The sequence below is a fragment of the Magallana gigas genome, chromosome 10 (assembly GCF_963853765.1).
Source record: "Magallana gigas chromosome 10, xbMagGiga1.1, whole genome shotgun sequence".
Classification (NCBI taxonomy): Eukaryota; Metazoa; Mollusca; class Bivalvia; order Ostreida; family Ostreidae; genus Magallana; species Magallana gigas.
In genome coordinates, this window is record NC_088862.1 from 16,510,523 (window position 1) to 16,525,622 (window position 15,100).

The window sequence follows — 15,100 nt, forward strand, 5'->3', positions numbered from 1 at the left end:
CCTATTTTATACACTATTGTTTCAGTTTTCAAGAGATTATAGAGGAGAATTCTGTTAACATCTTCGAACTTATGACAATCATTTAGATGTACTGGAAACTAGATCAATAATTTTCATGTCATATCATATTTGTATTGTATGTATTTGACAACTACTTGGCATTAGTTCTCTCTCTCTCTCTCTCTCTCTCTCTCTCTCTCTCTCTCTCAGTAACTCTCTCCCTTTCTAACTAACATACAAACATTACATGCATTTCTTTTGTTGATTTACACAATAAATAAAATATTAAGTATCATCTGCCTGATCCAGACGGCAGGATATGCCGTGACTTCAAATATGTCATGTTTTATCTACTTGAAAAATGTAAACAGAAATACACAGAGTTATCAAAATGTTTGCTGAGAGACATATATCCCCTCTCCTTCAGATGAATAGAATTTCTAAAGGACATTTTAAGGGGCTTTGGTGACAGTGGTAATATTAACACCAACACCTGGAATTTCAAATATATCGTCGGACGGAGCAAATACGAAAAGATGAGTACATCCCCTTTTGCATTATCCGCCGGATTTCAACACGAATCCAGTTTCAGTTACATTAGCAATTTGAGCTTTAAAGTCTGAAATTCAATTACCTTCTTTTCAATTCCCGTCTCCAGTTTTTAATAAATTGGCACTTTTTGTGGTTTATAATCCCATTATAGGATTACCAGCTACAAAAATGTTTTATACAACTCTGACATGAATTGGTTGAAATTAGTTGGCTCAGCCTGCTCTGTAGCCTGAGCGATCGCAATAGCGGGTCTCCGACAGCTTTGAAAATCGTTGCAAGCCCAGAATCCTCCTCTCTTGTTTTATGTTCGTGTTTCCCAATCAATTATCTGAGGCTCAAAGGGATTACGCTATTTGGTAAAAAGTCCCTTTAATATTCAACAATGATCAAAATACCGATTCCAAACTGATTTATAACACCATTAACACCTCTTTTTTGTTCGTGGGATTTGCTCTTTTTTTTCAATGTCTACAATTACATGAATCAACCAAGTTGAGATCATCAACTCTAAATCTTATAAAATGCACAGAAAATGCAAATTCTTCACATGCCAAATTAATTTTAAGTATATGTTATTAAAATCTATTTTTAAAAATTGAATATATTACATACCTTTCCTTATACACATGCATATTACTGTACAATATATTTCAAGAAAAGTTGTATGTTATCTTATAAATTCTTTCAGCAATATTTTCATTAAACATTTCATTTAACAAAGAAAAATACAATTGCCACCATTTTATTTAAAATTTGCCTCTTATAAACATCAAGGGCAGATTCAAAATGGTACAAACTTAAATAAAATGTTAGATTGCACTGCAGTTTTTGAAGAACATAGTAAATGTTTATAATACAATGCAAATCTAAAACTTAAGCAAAATCTTTTTCCAACTTTAACCTTACATGAAAATTTAGTGTGCAGTACGTATGACAATGAAAAGGCTCGAGTATAAGCATACAATTACATATACATGTACATTAGATTTCAACTATGAGGCTTCCATTGAATCCTTACATGTTCATATACATGTACTGCATAAACTGATTAATGATGAAAGAAATGAATTATACCTCACTATTTTGCCTCGAATCAGCTTTTTCTACAATGATACCACCCCATTTACAAGCCAGGGGCACCCTCATCCAGCAATAAATCTTTGGCTGCCCATGAGACTCTTTTGAAGTTGGGGCCCACCCATGTAAAACTCTCTCTTCTTTACCAGTGAAATCTTCACATCCCTATCACAAATCCAGAGGATTTCTTGACAGCCAGCCTGATTTATCATATTTGTGATATCATAAACAAGAGCATGTTTTTAAATATAACCCAAATCATCCTTTAAATCAAACACAGGGTTCCATTTTTAGATAAAATGTGGCCAAGATATAATTCACAATATAAATCACAGTAGTGTAAATTTGAAAGCTATAACTGACATAATTTTTTATGTAATAATGGAATATAGTGGGACTCTCAAATTCATCAAAACATGATGAATTGTCATGTATTTTGACTTCTAAAAACTTAACTTTCAGGCACTGATGGCTTGATATCAGAGGGTTTTTACATGTAGTTGCTTGGCAAAGAATACCTAAATGGAGACTGAGGGGGCCCAGATTCATGACCCAAAGGGCCCAGATTCAAGATCCCGGTCTCTGAAGGGCAGCACTAGTGGTCCATCATTTTTTTTCACATCTCATTACATTTTGTACACACAATAACCACTGCAACCCTCGGATTGGTGGTACATGTATACTGCAAGTTTATAATACAAAGCTGATTAAGAAATTATAGGATGCAGAGATCTTTAATAGGGAAAGAATATGGCAACTGGAAGCAATCAGACAGCCCAGTTGGTATAGCCTATTTTACTGGTCTGAGATTGGATCTTGCTGCATCGATCAGGATATGAATTCTGTTCAGTGGTTTTAAAAGTGTCATGTTTTCTCGGGCAATCCAGTCACATTATAGATAAAATATATGATCAAATATTTACATCATTATTAACTAAAGGTAAAAATATGGTCAAATAGAATATGAATTATAATTATGCTCCCTTCGTTATATACTCAACCTTACCTATATAACAGCCACCATGCTGGCATTGCCATAATTAGCAAGACTCTATTATTGTGATAATCATAATGGGAAGGGAAAAGCCCAGGATTATGAAGCCCATTTGTCAACATGGAGAACTTTCCCTTAGGAAGGGCATGCTGCTCAGGAAACACTTCAGTTTATTTGCTCTGTCGGTAATCATTACAAAATGATATTTTTTCCCATTGTGCACCTGAGGAGCTGTCTGTTTACGCAATCAATTATTAACTAATTACAATGGTAGCACTGGAAACCCAATAGAACCCCCCAGGCTCCCGACAGAAATTAAATGCATGACATGCAATCAATGGTTTAATTTCCTTTTCTGTTATATGCGCTATCAACTCAATGTTTACATGTGGTTAATTAATTATTTATATATTTTTTCCTGTCTTATTATCCTACAAGAATAAAAATGGCACCTCACTGTTAAATGCAATACAGCTATTATAATAAACCTATGCATGAACATGCATTTCTAGAACATCAATTGTTGCAAATTCAACATTGCTAATCATTTTTGGCTATATTAGCAATTATTTATTATTCAACTTTCCAATATACAAGCTAGGTGCTCAGCCATTTTAAATAATGAATGAAGTGTTGGATAAAATGAATTAAAAAGCTGATACCTGCATTTTTTTTTTTTTTAATATACTTTAAATCAAGCAGCAGCTGTTAGAATATTTGGGGCATTTTTTTGGTGTCATTTTATCTATACATGTGTTTTATTGACATTGACATTTGTTGACATAAAATAATAAATATTTATTTCAAACCTATAATATATATTGATATGCTCATAAATATATACATGTATAACTGCACAAAAAGTACAAGTTTCATACACTAAAATACTTTTGTAATGTTTGTCTGTTGATAGCTGTGCAAATTCTATAAATTTTTTTCACTTAACTAAACAGGATAAAATCTTTCACCAGTGATGAGGAAACTTAATTTTCAAAAACAGTACCATTAACAAACCCAGTCATTTTGTTTTTCAAATTAAGCAGTTTCCATGTTATTTGTACTACCAAATTATCTTACAGGCACATCAAATTTGCAATGCAATCAAAACCAATTTGTTGCTATATGTGGTACACAAAGGAAACCAGGATTGATATGAAAAATTGGGCTAACATATCAAAAATCTGGTTTTAATCATACAGATACTATATACTGTGTTAAAGATATGATTCATGTATTAATAGAATAGTACATCAAAAATTTGATCATGTTTGTCTCAATATGCAGAGCAGCAGTAGATAGATAACTTGTATAATTAATATTTCTGATGTTATATTCACCTTATACTTGTGATGATATACCACAGTACATGCAGTTTTCCATCAAACTTGACTTGTGTCTCCAGACTCCTCACCGAGGCCATCTTCACTAGCCAAGGGTTTTCAGTCCATTTCGCTCCCCATAGCGAAGTGGACCGAAAAACCTTGGCTGGCGAAGATGCACCGAGGCTCAAGAATAGGGAATACCCAACTCATTGGAAAAATACCCCATATACTATCATAAATCAAGAGAAATACATAAATGAAATTCAATGTTATCCCCAGCGTTTCCTCTGGCTATATCATAGCTACATTTGTACATGAATTGAAAGTCTATCATAAATGGCTGACACATGTAAAACAACCAAAAAATATTTACCTCTTGGAGAAGATTAAAAAAAATACAAAGACTACAGACTCCGTGAAACACAGACAAAAAGTTGTACTTTTAATGGAACTGAATGCGTAAACATTCCACAATTCCGTGTTTACAGATAGGCTTATCTGCTCCTGAACATCGTGATAACATCACAAACAGCGTAGATACATCTTGGTTTTGACAAGGCAACATGAGATGCCTATCTCCCAACACAATCTGCTCCCAGTGGCTATATATCTATTGTGTACAAAACGTAATCTTTATTTTTCGGTTGTCTGGATCTCGAAAAATTAAAGATTTTTTTAATGCATGCAAATTTACACCCTGTATTGCCGCGTCTTACATATGCCAAGGTGACTATAAATATTAGTTGAAGAAGGAAATTTTATACTTCATTTTTAAGTTCATGCTTCTGAGAGCACCTTGAGCAGTTAACTTGGCCGTGAAAAATATGAGTCATTAAAAATATACATTTAAACAAATTGTGCAGTGTGTATAATGCATTATTAAGCTTGGTATGAAATAAAGATCTTCAAATTGTCAATAAACATCTGTCAGTGACATTATGTCAAAGAGAAACAAGTACAAAGTGAAACAATTGCATGCCATCAATGCCTTCATACAAGCAGAGAAATTATTACAATACTTATAGAGCCTAATAATACATGAACTTGCTACTTGAACATGTGTTTTTTGTTTATTTATACAATAGAAATAGATTGCTCATTTAATGAGTCAGTATAAGCATTATCTGATGCCAATCCTTTTTAAGATTTCTGCACAATACACATTCCAGTATGCAGACATTTATCAACCCTTCTAATACAACTCTGTGCCAATGCATTAACAAAGACAAACCTGATGATTAAGTCACTTGCATACTGTATTTATAAGCTAGATGCTGCCTTGTCTGAAGAAAAAAAACTTCAATCTTAATTTCCTCCTCTTCACTTTGTGACCTAATTGCCCGTCCACTTCTCTAAATTAACAATATCCATGACCCAAATTTTTCTGGTAGATCTTCATTAATTTCAACAATTTTTTTCCCTTCATGACACTTTGATAATCTTTTTACAATAAATTTCAACCAGAATCTGAGCACAGATATCAAAAAGTAATTCTTTTCTGCCTGATAAACCGACAAAAACAACAGAATTAATTAGACTTAGCATGCTAATAGATTAAAATGTTTACAGTTCTTTGAGGTGGGCTTCTTTAATTAGACACTTTATCCCGCATTCAAAACCCAAATGTAATTTTTCTTTGATAAACAAAAATATACATGCATCTCTGTCATTTTGTAAGCAGACTAGCTGTTGAGGAATGAGGAACTGAAAAATGTCTTTTTCTGGTAAACATGATCGTCAAGATTCGCGGAATTACATACATTACTTTAATTGTCTGAAAGAACAGTTCATTGCACATTGCTGATGTCTGCAGCAATTACAGTGTATGGAAAGTGTTATTGCCTCGTTATATCTTCTTGTTTTCTGGAAGAAAATCTTTTTTCAAATCAAGTGTTTTTTTTGGTAGATTATTCAAAACTTGTTTATCAATTACCTATGAATTATTTAAAACTACAGAGCCAATTATTTAATTAACTGTACAACGATAATGGGTAATGGTTGATAAAGAAAATGTGGTAGTCTGTGGTATTTTGTGGTGGTTGTTGTGGTAGGTGGTGGTTTACTAAAACATTTATCATGATCAAGTACTGTGTGCTATATTAATTAATTTGCTTTACTGGGAAAAGACCTTTGGGCTACTCTAGTGGTACATCAATATTATGAACTTATGAACTTTTCTTTTACTGTTAAATAGATATTGCGGTTGGTATATGTGCTGAAACACTGAATTCTATCTCACTGTGTTTTGACCATAAACTCTGAATATGAAGTGGTTTATCAGGATTGAATTGTTACATGTATGTATCACTATGGATAAAAACAATGTGACTTTAAACTAAACAACTGATTTTTAAAAAAAAACCTAATTGTCTTATTAAAGCACCTGGAAAACAGCTGCAAAATGGAAAAGTCAACAGGAAATAAAAAACTCCTTTTTTATTAATTGCAAAATTAATCATGATAATCAGCTAGAATTACAAGGAATGTATCATATCTATCAATTTCAAGGAACATAAAAATCTAATATGAATTGAATGTCAAACACCATTATAACATTATCTCTTTTTCAGTTGTTTCGATTGTTTGTATCAATAATATCATATTTCTAATTTCATTTTCTTCCAGCTGATCGTATAACAATAATGTACTATTATCAATAGCTAGGTAGAACACATTAATACATCTTTATATATAAGTGCATCAGAACTAATTTTAACCTAATTTATAAAACTTATAAATCCATAAAGATCTTAAGAAATGCTGCAATTCTGCTAATAATTTTTCTGTGTCTCAGACTCGATATATTGCAAATCATGAAAATATCTCAAAACCTTACAATAACCCAAAAGCAAATTATACAATGAAAGAGAAACTTGACTTAAAGCCTTGCAGTAATAACTTACCAAGACTGTAAGAGTTGAACAAAAATTGACCAAGAACATTGACATTTTCTTTGACAAAGCCTTACGGGACAGGAAATAGTTCAACAGCTCGGAACAAAGCTTGAACTGGACAGCAGATTTCCTAGAGCTGGAAGATATTACCAACTGGAAACTCCCGTGTTTGAACAAAGGATGCCATTGAAACAGGACCACATCTGTGACGACCAATCGCATTAGGACGTCATTGTAATACGATTACCAGGCGAGAATTTAGGGAAATTCTCTTGTTGCCTGATGACCACAGTGTGATATTAACATCACAATCTGGATTTGTCCAGCGGAGACGAAATATGTTGCCGTATTGATACAAAGTCTTGTACAAACATAAACTAAGAGAATTTCAGCATTAAGGAATATCAGATCTTGTACAAATATGATACTGAATCTAAACTTTCAGAATAGCAGATCATATTATACTCTCAGCAGATGAAATTCTGTTGCAAATTTTGACAAAAAATTGCTCATCTGTTTTCCTTGTCTTTGAAAGTTCACGCAGTTCTTACATTTATTTTTTCATCTGTGAATGTTCATTTCTATATATATAAACCTATTTCCTTATTTTTATAATTTAGTGACTACTATGTTGGATTAGAAGAAAAAAAATCACAATTTTTGTATGAAATCATAAACTTTTATGTAATTTATAAGAAAGTTAAGTGCATGTATAATACAGACTACTGATTCAAAAAAGCTAACCATTGTTCATCTTAGCTACTACAGAAAACGATAACTTCATAAGACCGCTAAGTTTAATTTTTTCGTGAGATCTGACATCATGGACATCAGTATAGCTTAAATTATCTTATCTGAGTACTACTCATGTCCACTTTCATACTTGTTTCCTTTCATATTATATAACCTTCATAATTTTCTGCTACCAGTATATCTATGTCAACAACCTTCATTATAATTCTGTATAAAACAGCAAGGAAAATATCTATGTCAAAACTATCATATTTTGTATAAAACAGCAAAGGAAAATTTGTCTAGACAACTCTTTTGAAATAGAGTAGTGCTTCGGAAGGTTTCATTATTAGTTTCACTAATATCAAAAACTGAATTCCAAGTTTTATGAATTCGTCAGACATAAAATGTATGATAAAAAATTGTCAGACATAAAATCCATGTGCCGGGTATGCAATTAAGGTTACTTAAAGTATGGGACACCTGTTAATATCAATGCATGTGTATAAAAGAACACAATGATCAAAATACTTTCACAGTTTTAGAATTTCAAATTTCACAATATTTGACCCCAAAATTTTTTTTTAAAAATTTTGGAAAGGTAAAAATAATAAAAAACCCTGCAGCTGGATTCGAACTCATCACTAACAGATTCATAGTTAACGCTCGAAACAACTGTGCTACACTGTTAGGTAACAATTTCGTGAAAGAAAAGATTTTCAAAATTATACTTGACTTTTTTGTTTATTTCGATCGGAAACATGTTACAATATGGAGGTGTTCTATACTGTCCACCTTAAAATTAAGACATAAGATATTAATTATAACTTAATCAATGTTATGAAATCAGAAACATCCCAATGAAATTGACACTATAAATATGTCAAGAGCCTTGAAAGTTTAATAAGTCGCACTGCACTTTAAGTATAATGTACTTAGCTAAGCTTACGGAAACTTCCTGCATCTCAAAGGGTTGACTGTACGTTAAGACACTTATCTGACACAATGCCGGCATGTTCCCCACATTTATGCATAATCTGGATGCATGGTTGTAATTAAAAGCTGCATGGGACAAACTCTATGCAAAGGAAACTATTGCCTTCATGTGTGAAGAAAATGCTTGCAGATGACACTACTTTAATACGGTAGTTAAAATAGTTTCATCACAGTTATGCATAATCTCGATGCACGGTTGCAATTAAAAACTGCACAGGACAAACTCTATGCAAAGGAAACTATTGCCTTCATGTGCCAAGAAAATGCTTGCAGATGACATCAAGTTAAATAATTTTCTTCATAGTCAGTAACACTGGAAATACCTATTTGCAGTAATGCCATATCTATACCTAATGAGATTTAAAAATAAAAGCTTCAAAATGATTACAGTGTTTATAAAAAAACGTTTTTTTTATAGCTATTGAACATTTTTGATGCTCAGAAACAGCTGAAAATTGAGTTTATATAAGCAAGAAGGAATCCTCTAATATTTACCTAAAAAGGTTGTTCTAACATGATAATTACAGATCAATAATTTACACGACATCATTTATTTAACAAACCCTTTTTTTGTATCGTAATGGCAACAAATGTTTTCCAATTCCCATTTTAAAAAAAATAAATGTCTTGCAAAAGCTATTACACCAGCAACTAATTGTTTACATACAGTGTACCTTTCAAGGACAAAAGAATTCGAAGTGACTAGCAAATTAAATTGTTTTCAAAATTTAGAAAAAAATATCGCAAAAAGCCGCTGTTGCAGTACATGTATGTAGCAGAAACTTATCTCTACTGGACAGGTATATAAATACCTACCGTCACGACAACAAAAATCTTCCGCCTTCAAATTGTCGCAAGTGAATAATTTTCACCGCAGAGGACCATTTGACTGAAGAAGAGGCTGTCGACACTGTATACAAAGCCGAGTGAAATCCTATTTAGAAAGTAGCAGGAAGCCAGCTAACAGTCAGGGAAATTGTGACGGAGTAATGCAATGACAACTGTAATTATTAAACTTAACTCTCCATTCAGCCATTACCTAATGGCTGCTTCTTACACGGTTTTCATCTTATTATGACCAATTTTCTGGGAAGAGAGAAAGAGACATCACTTTGATTAAGTGGGAGTTTCATGTTCATCACACGTTCTCTTCCTGTTGTTATCTCTCTCTCCTTCTGTCTGTCTGTCTGTCTCTCTTTCTCTGTTTCCGACTCTCTCTCTTTGACTCTCTGAGTCATCACATGTTCTCAATTCTTAACTGATATTATAACTCTCTCTCTCTCTCTCTCTCTCTCTCATTTCTATTAATACAATGTAATAAAGCTTTCAATTTAATCACAATAATTTTACCAAATTGTATAACTGCATGAGCTGGAAGTTTACTTATATCAACAAATTTGGGAGGAGTTGTGAAACATTCTTTGAAATGAAATAATATTTAATTTTAAAAAATCAATATATCAACGTTTCCAGTAATATATATTATGCAATTTCTAAATGTACTAGCATTAACTAAGTATCAATTAAAAGGACTTTCAGTTAACATTTATCATTAACTCCAATATTGTTAAGATAATGTTAGTCTGGGTTAAACTGATCGAAATCTTTTTTCAAAGATCTGTATATGCAATAAAGGTGGTTAGTTGTATTATCTGAGCGATATGTTACAAGTAATTCTTAAAACATTATACGAGCAACAACTTCAGCCCAGACAGAAGACTTATACAGTATTCATTCTTCAGTACATAACACCAAACTCTTAAGAGGGTCGAATATTATATCAAAGCTGCATCAGAGTGTGCAATTGAAAAACAAAAGAACCTCTAATTTGCTTATAACCATCCAGCATAGCTGTCAAATCTATTGAAACAATTATGATAATATTGAACACAATTAATGTTATCTCATTACCATTTTTATTTACTCTCTTCATAGAATTAATTAGAACATTTCTCTCAATGAAAATTGTACAATATAACCATAACAAGAATATTTTAATGAAGAAAGAATATTTCAAATACTTTAAGGCAAACTTTTGTTCACAGAATATAAAATTAAATCTAAAAAGAAAGAAAGAAATCCTCCAATCTGTATGTTATTTAACTGCTCCAGAAAGATACTTCTGTACATGTACATTAAGGAGACTGGCGAGCATATAATCTTTCATACTGACAGCTATAATGGCAGAGAACAAAGTCTCTCTCCTCTCTATCTCTCTCTCTCTCTCTCTCTCTCTCTCTCTCTCTCTCTCTCTCTCTGATTTTCCAGCTCCACCTCTATTATTCCATCTTTCTTCATTCTTTCTTCTTTCTATATGTCTTTAAATAAATCCTTACTTGACATCATTCTTTAGACTCTCTCTCTCTCTCTCTCTCTCTCTCTCTCTCTCTCTCTCTCTCTCTCACATCATCTGTCGCCTTGGTAGCATGTGCTCCGCTTTATCCCTAACATTGATTACATAGACCCCCAATGTACCACCCATTGTACACCTTTGAACAGGCAATAGATATATAACATCATTTCTACCTTCCTGTCGAACAAAAGACATGAATTATCATTACAGTGATACATTCATCATAAGCTTAACACTGACTTCAACTGAATCGCTAGATTCCACACAACATGTGGTAGCTGTACAAGGGGAGAAATATAAATCCCTCTCTGTTCCGCACAATAAATTCTGCAGCTAACCAGATGACGCATATTAATACGAGAGGACCTGGTATTCATAGAAAAGAAGAATCCATAAAATGCATGTCATAAGAATTCCGCACAAAAACAACAATACACAAAACGACCCTCAACATGGAACTACAGCAGTCACCACTAGAAATCCTTTGTCAAAACTTTTTCTCTTCTTGTTTTATGCCCTATTCTAGTTTTTATTTTTCACTCATAATCCAAAAATACATTTATCCAGAAGACTCGTAACTTTTCTTCATATTGAATCTGTTCTATCATTGCTTATATTAATAATTAGGTAAGTGATAGCAAAAATCGTGAAGTATAAATAACCTGATAGAACATCTGTGAGGATCTATGTGGATTTTCTTTTTTAAACTTATGCTGGCTGAAGTCCATTATTATGACATAACACTACTATGACATATTGCAGTATTTTCTTTCATTTTTTTTTTATATCAATAGTGAGACCCCTTCATGGCCAGGCCTTTTCTTGCATGTCAATCTCCCATCAAGTAACTTAAACTGGGGACATTCAATAGAAATGTGACATAAGGATGTTTTGCATTAAGAGGGCTGAATAGTTGTGGCCAATTTTAGACCAAACTGATCTTCTATATATGAAGAGCTCTGTATTAACACATTTGAAAATGCTCAAAATTTAAAGCTGAATTTTTTTTTCACATAATAGAGTATAGCTTAGAATATCAATATTTAAAAGTTTCTGACAAATCTGATGGTGAATTTGTTGACTTATATTTCCATCCGTAAGCTCAGGTCAGTAACATACCTGGTCAACTTAAAATTAGAAATACAAGCTCTTACTAAGCACTCCTGCAGTAGACATCAAAGTCTCAATAGCCACTTTGGTGAGATCTTCAAAATCAAAGTCCTGAATTGCAGCATAGGTACAGGAACATGATAAGAATTCCTTTCATTATACTTATTGGTCCCAAGAATCAAGTATTCCTTTATTTCTTCATAAAAAAAAGCTTATGGATAATAAAGATTGATAAACAACCTCTGATAAAAACAACTCTAAATTAATTTTCAAATGCAATTGCAAAGAAAATTTTTCTGCAATGTCAGCAACCTTTATAACAATGCCAATCAACAGGGATTTCTTAAAATGTTTAAATAAACTCTTCTCATGTAAATTTCTGGGTTTTTTGAAATGATTTGAATAACCCATTATTGTTTGGGAGTGTGGGGGGGGGGGGGGGGGGGGGGACATGACTTCGAATGTTTAATTTTCATCTCATATTGCCTCATATCTAATCCATTACCACGTCAACTTTATTACATCTGGTCGCTACAGAATAATGCCTTTTTTACGAAGCATTAATGCCAAGTTTCATTATTCTTCGATTAAAAATTGATAGAAAAAGACTTTGGGGATCATGGATATCGTCGCTTGTACAAATGCAATATGCATTCAAAAATAATGTAGTGTGGAAGGCAGTCTTGAAATAATGTCTTCGTGCACAGTATTATGGTGCATACCGTCCCCGGGGATAAAAGATTTGACAATATCACTCAGAAAATACGATATTCTCAGGGTTGCCACAGCTGTATTGAGCTGTAACTGTAAAAGAGGACGCACAGCCTATTACACACAAATGAACACTATCGAATAATGATCATGCAGAAAAAATTAATTAATAATTAAATGTACATGACTACACAAACCTTGGATCTTTTTCTCTGCAGCATACGGTTCAGTAATGTTAATTGCCGTTTGCAGTAAAATTTCCTGAAAGACAAAAGTAAAACTATATTATATGATTAAGCTTTTATTGACCTTATTAAGTGAGAATTCCCAATCGGTGCATTTTCAGATAGGTCATGAGAAAGTTTCCTTCGATTGGCCGTTTTCCCAGCTGGCTTGGAATTCAAAATCTTTTTCAATCTCGTTAAACACCCATTTTCACACAGTGACTTACTTCTTCATTAATTTCCAGAGCCTTAACAGTCACACAGTAATTAAACCCTCAAGTGAAAAATGAAATAAATCTTTTAACCTCTGTTTGTTGTTCTATAATCTCTTTACTTTAAAAAATCACCATTTGTTTCTCACTTTATTATGGGATTAATCAGTTAAACCCTTGGGACCCATTTAAAAGCATTTAGCATACCAATTACTTTTAACTACTGTAAATATGGCCATAATACAGTGTATTTGAAGGAATTTCACTACATACTCTTATCAAAATGTTTCAAATCGTTCATTAATCTTTTAATGGTTAAATTCATTAAGCAAACTTCTAAGATTTCATCAAACTACAAAGTAAAATTGCAAAGCAACACTACATGCTAATTCTCTATCATTGATATTGGTACATGTGCTTCAAATTAACTTATAAGCAGCTATTTGAATTCATATATTTTTTGGCTGCAGATCTGTAGAATGTTATGGAATGAAATTCATAATTCTCTATTGTTTCTCTGTAAATAAACTAGATGATACTTACGGTAGGTAAGGATATCAGTAAATTTGTATCATCGGACATCCTATATCATTATAAGGATAATGGTTAGGATTACATCCTATCCATTCCCTACAAGGTTTAGGATACACGCAGCAGTTGGATCTCATATTCCCTAATGAGAGTAACCTCCCTCAATTATTCCTTACATATAAGGATATTTATAATCACAAATATCTAAATAATGTTGGATTCTTTTCATATATATCAACTATAAGTAATGCTCAAAAATTGATCTCCTGCCTTAAAACTTTCCCCAAAAATATGATGTACCGGTACATGCATGATCATAAAGCTATTTTGAAGACATATAATAAGTTTATACAGGATTTTAATCTCTGTACTGATATAAATAGAATTAATTACAAGTATCCTTTTTCATTACCATTACTTAATTGACTTAATTTTATATTACTTTGTTTTATTACATTTTATCACTATTCTCTAAATAATAAAACCTTTAATTTTAGAAATAATCATCACCGACATCATTTAATTTCAAAATTCTGATTTTAATGAGAGTATCAAAATTTCTTATAACATCAATTTTTAAATAATTATTACCCCCTCCCCCCCCCCCCCCCCCCCCCAAAAAAAAAACCCCCAAAAAAGTTTATGAAATGATAAGTCTGAAGTCTGATGTTGACATTATAATATATGACATTAATATTATAAATAAAACTTATATAAATTGCAGGGAAAAAAAAAGATGTACAACTTTGTTTAAACAATTAACATTATAGCATAATCACTAATTCACTCAACATATAGGACTCTTCATTAAAGTCCAGAATTTTAAAGATGGGTTTGTTTATTGAAGTGGTATTTGAATTGTTTAGATTGAATATCATTAGTATGTTGATTTATACAAGATGTCATATATGTTAAATATTCGACTATTTTGTCCACCAACAAAGTGAAATTTTGATTGTTTGTTTCATTATATTGTCATGTTAATTTAAAAGACAATGGACTCTATCAGACAGATTTGTATTGCATGGGTTTAAAATGGTTTCAGTATATCCGAGCAGTAAAAATTATTTTATTATCAATTTAATAGACTATAAAGGTTTTATATAATCCTTAATGGCAAAATAAAAAGTGCATCAAACATGATCTAACTTCATCATAGTCGTTTAAATACTTGATCAGCAGATCTTTGCTGAGCTTAAAACAAAATGCATTACCTTTGATTAAATGGGATCCAGATTTTAATTAGCCAATTATCTAATTTTAGATTCTTCATTCTCGAGTTGAGTAATATATCTTGAATTAACCAAAAATATATCCACCATCAGTGGTTTGAAGAAGTGCACCCATTAATGCTCCAGTTTTTTGACAAGCAGTGCGTGACAAAATCAAGAA

At 32.2% G+C, this 15,100-nt stretch overlaps 1 protein-coding gene across 4 annotated transcripts in view; it reads right to left on the reverse strand.

Moving 5' to 3' along the window:
• Positions 1-15,100, reverse strand: part of LOC105317875 (zinc finger CCCH domain-containing protein 10) — a 58,838-nt gene that overhangs the window by 36,781 nt on the left and 6,957 nt on the right. For 2 of the 4 annotated variants that reach the window (XM_011414668.4, XM_011414658.4), the window contains exon 4: positions 12,939-13,002. The gene's annotated coding sequence lies outside the window, so the exon portion shown is untranslated. Of the gene's footprint in view, positions 1-9,383; positions 9,531-12,938; positions 13,003-15,100 lie in introns of those variants that run through there. The other 2 variants (XM_020063049.3, XM_011414659.4) reach the window with 1 other exon arrangement.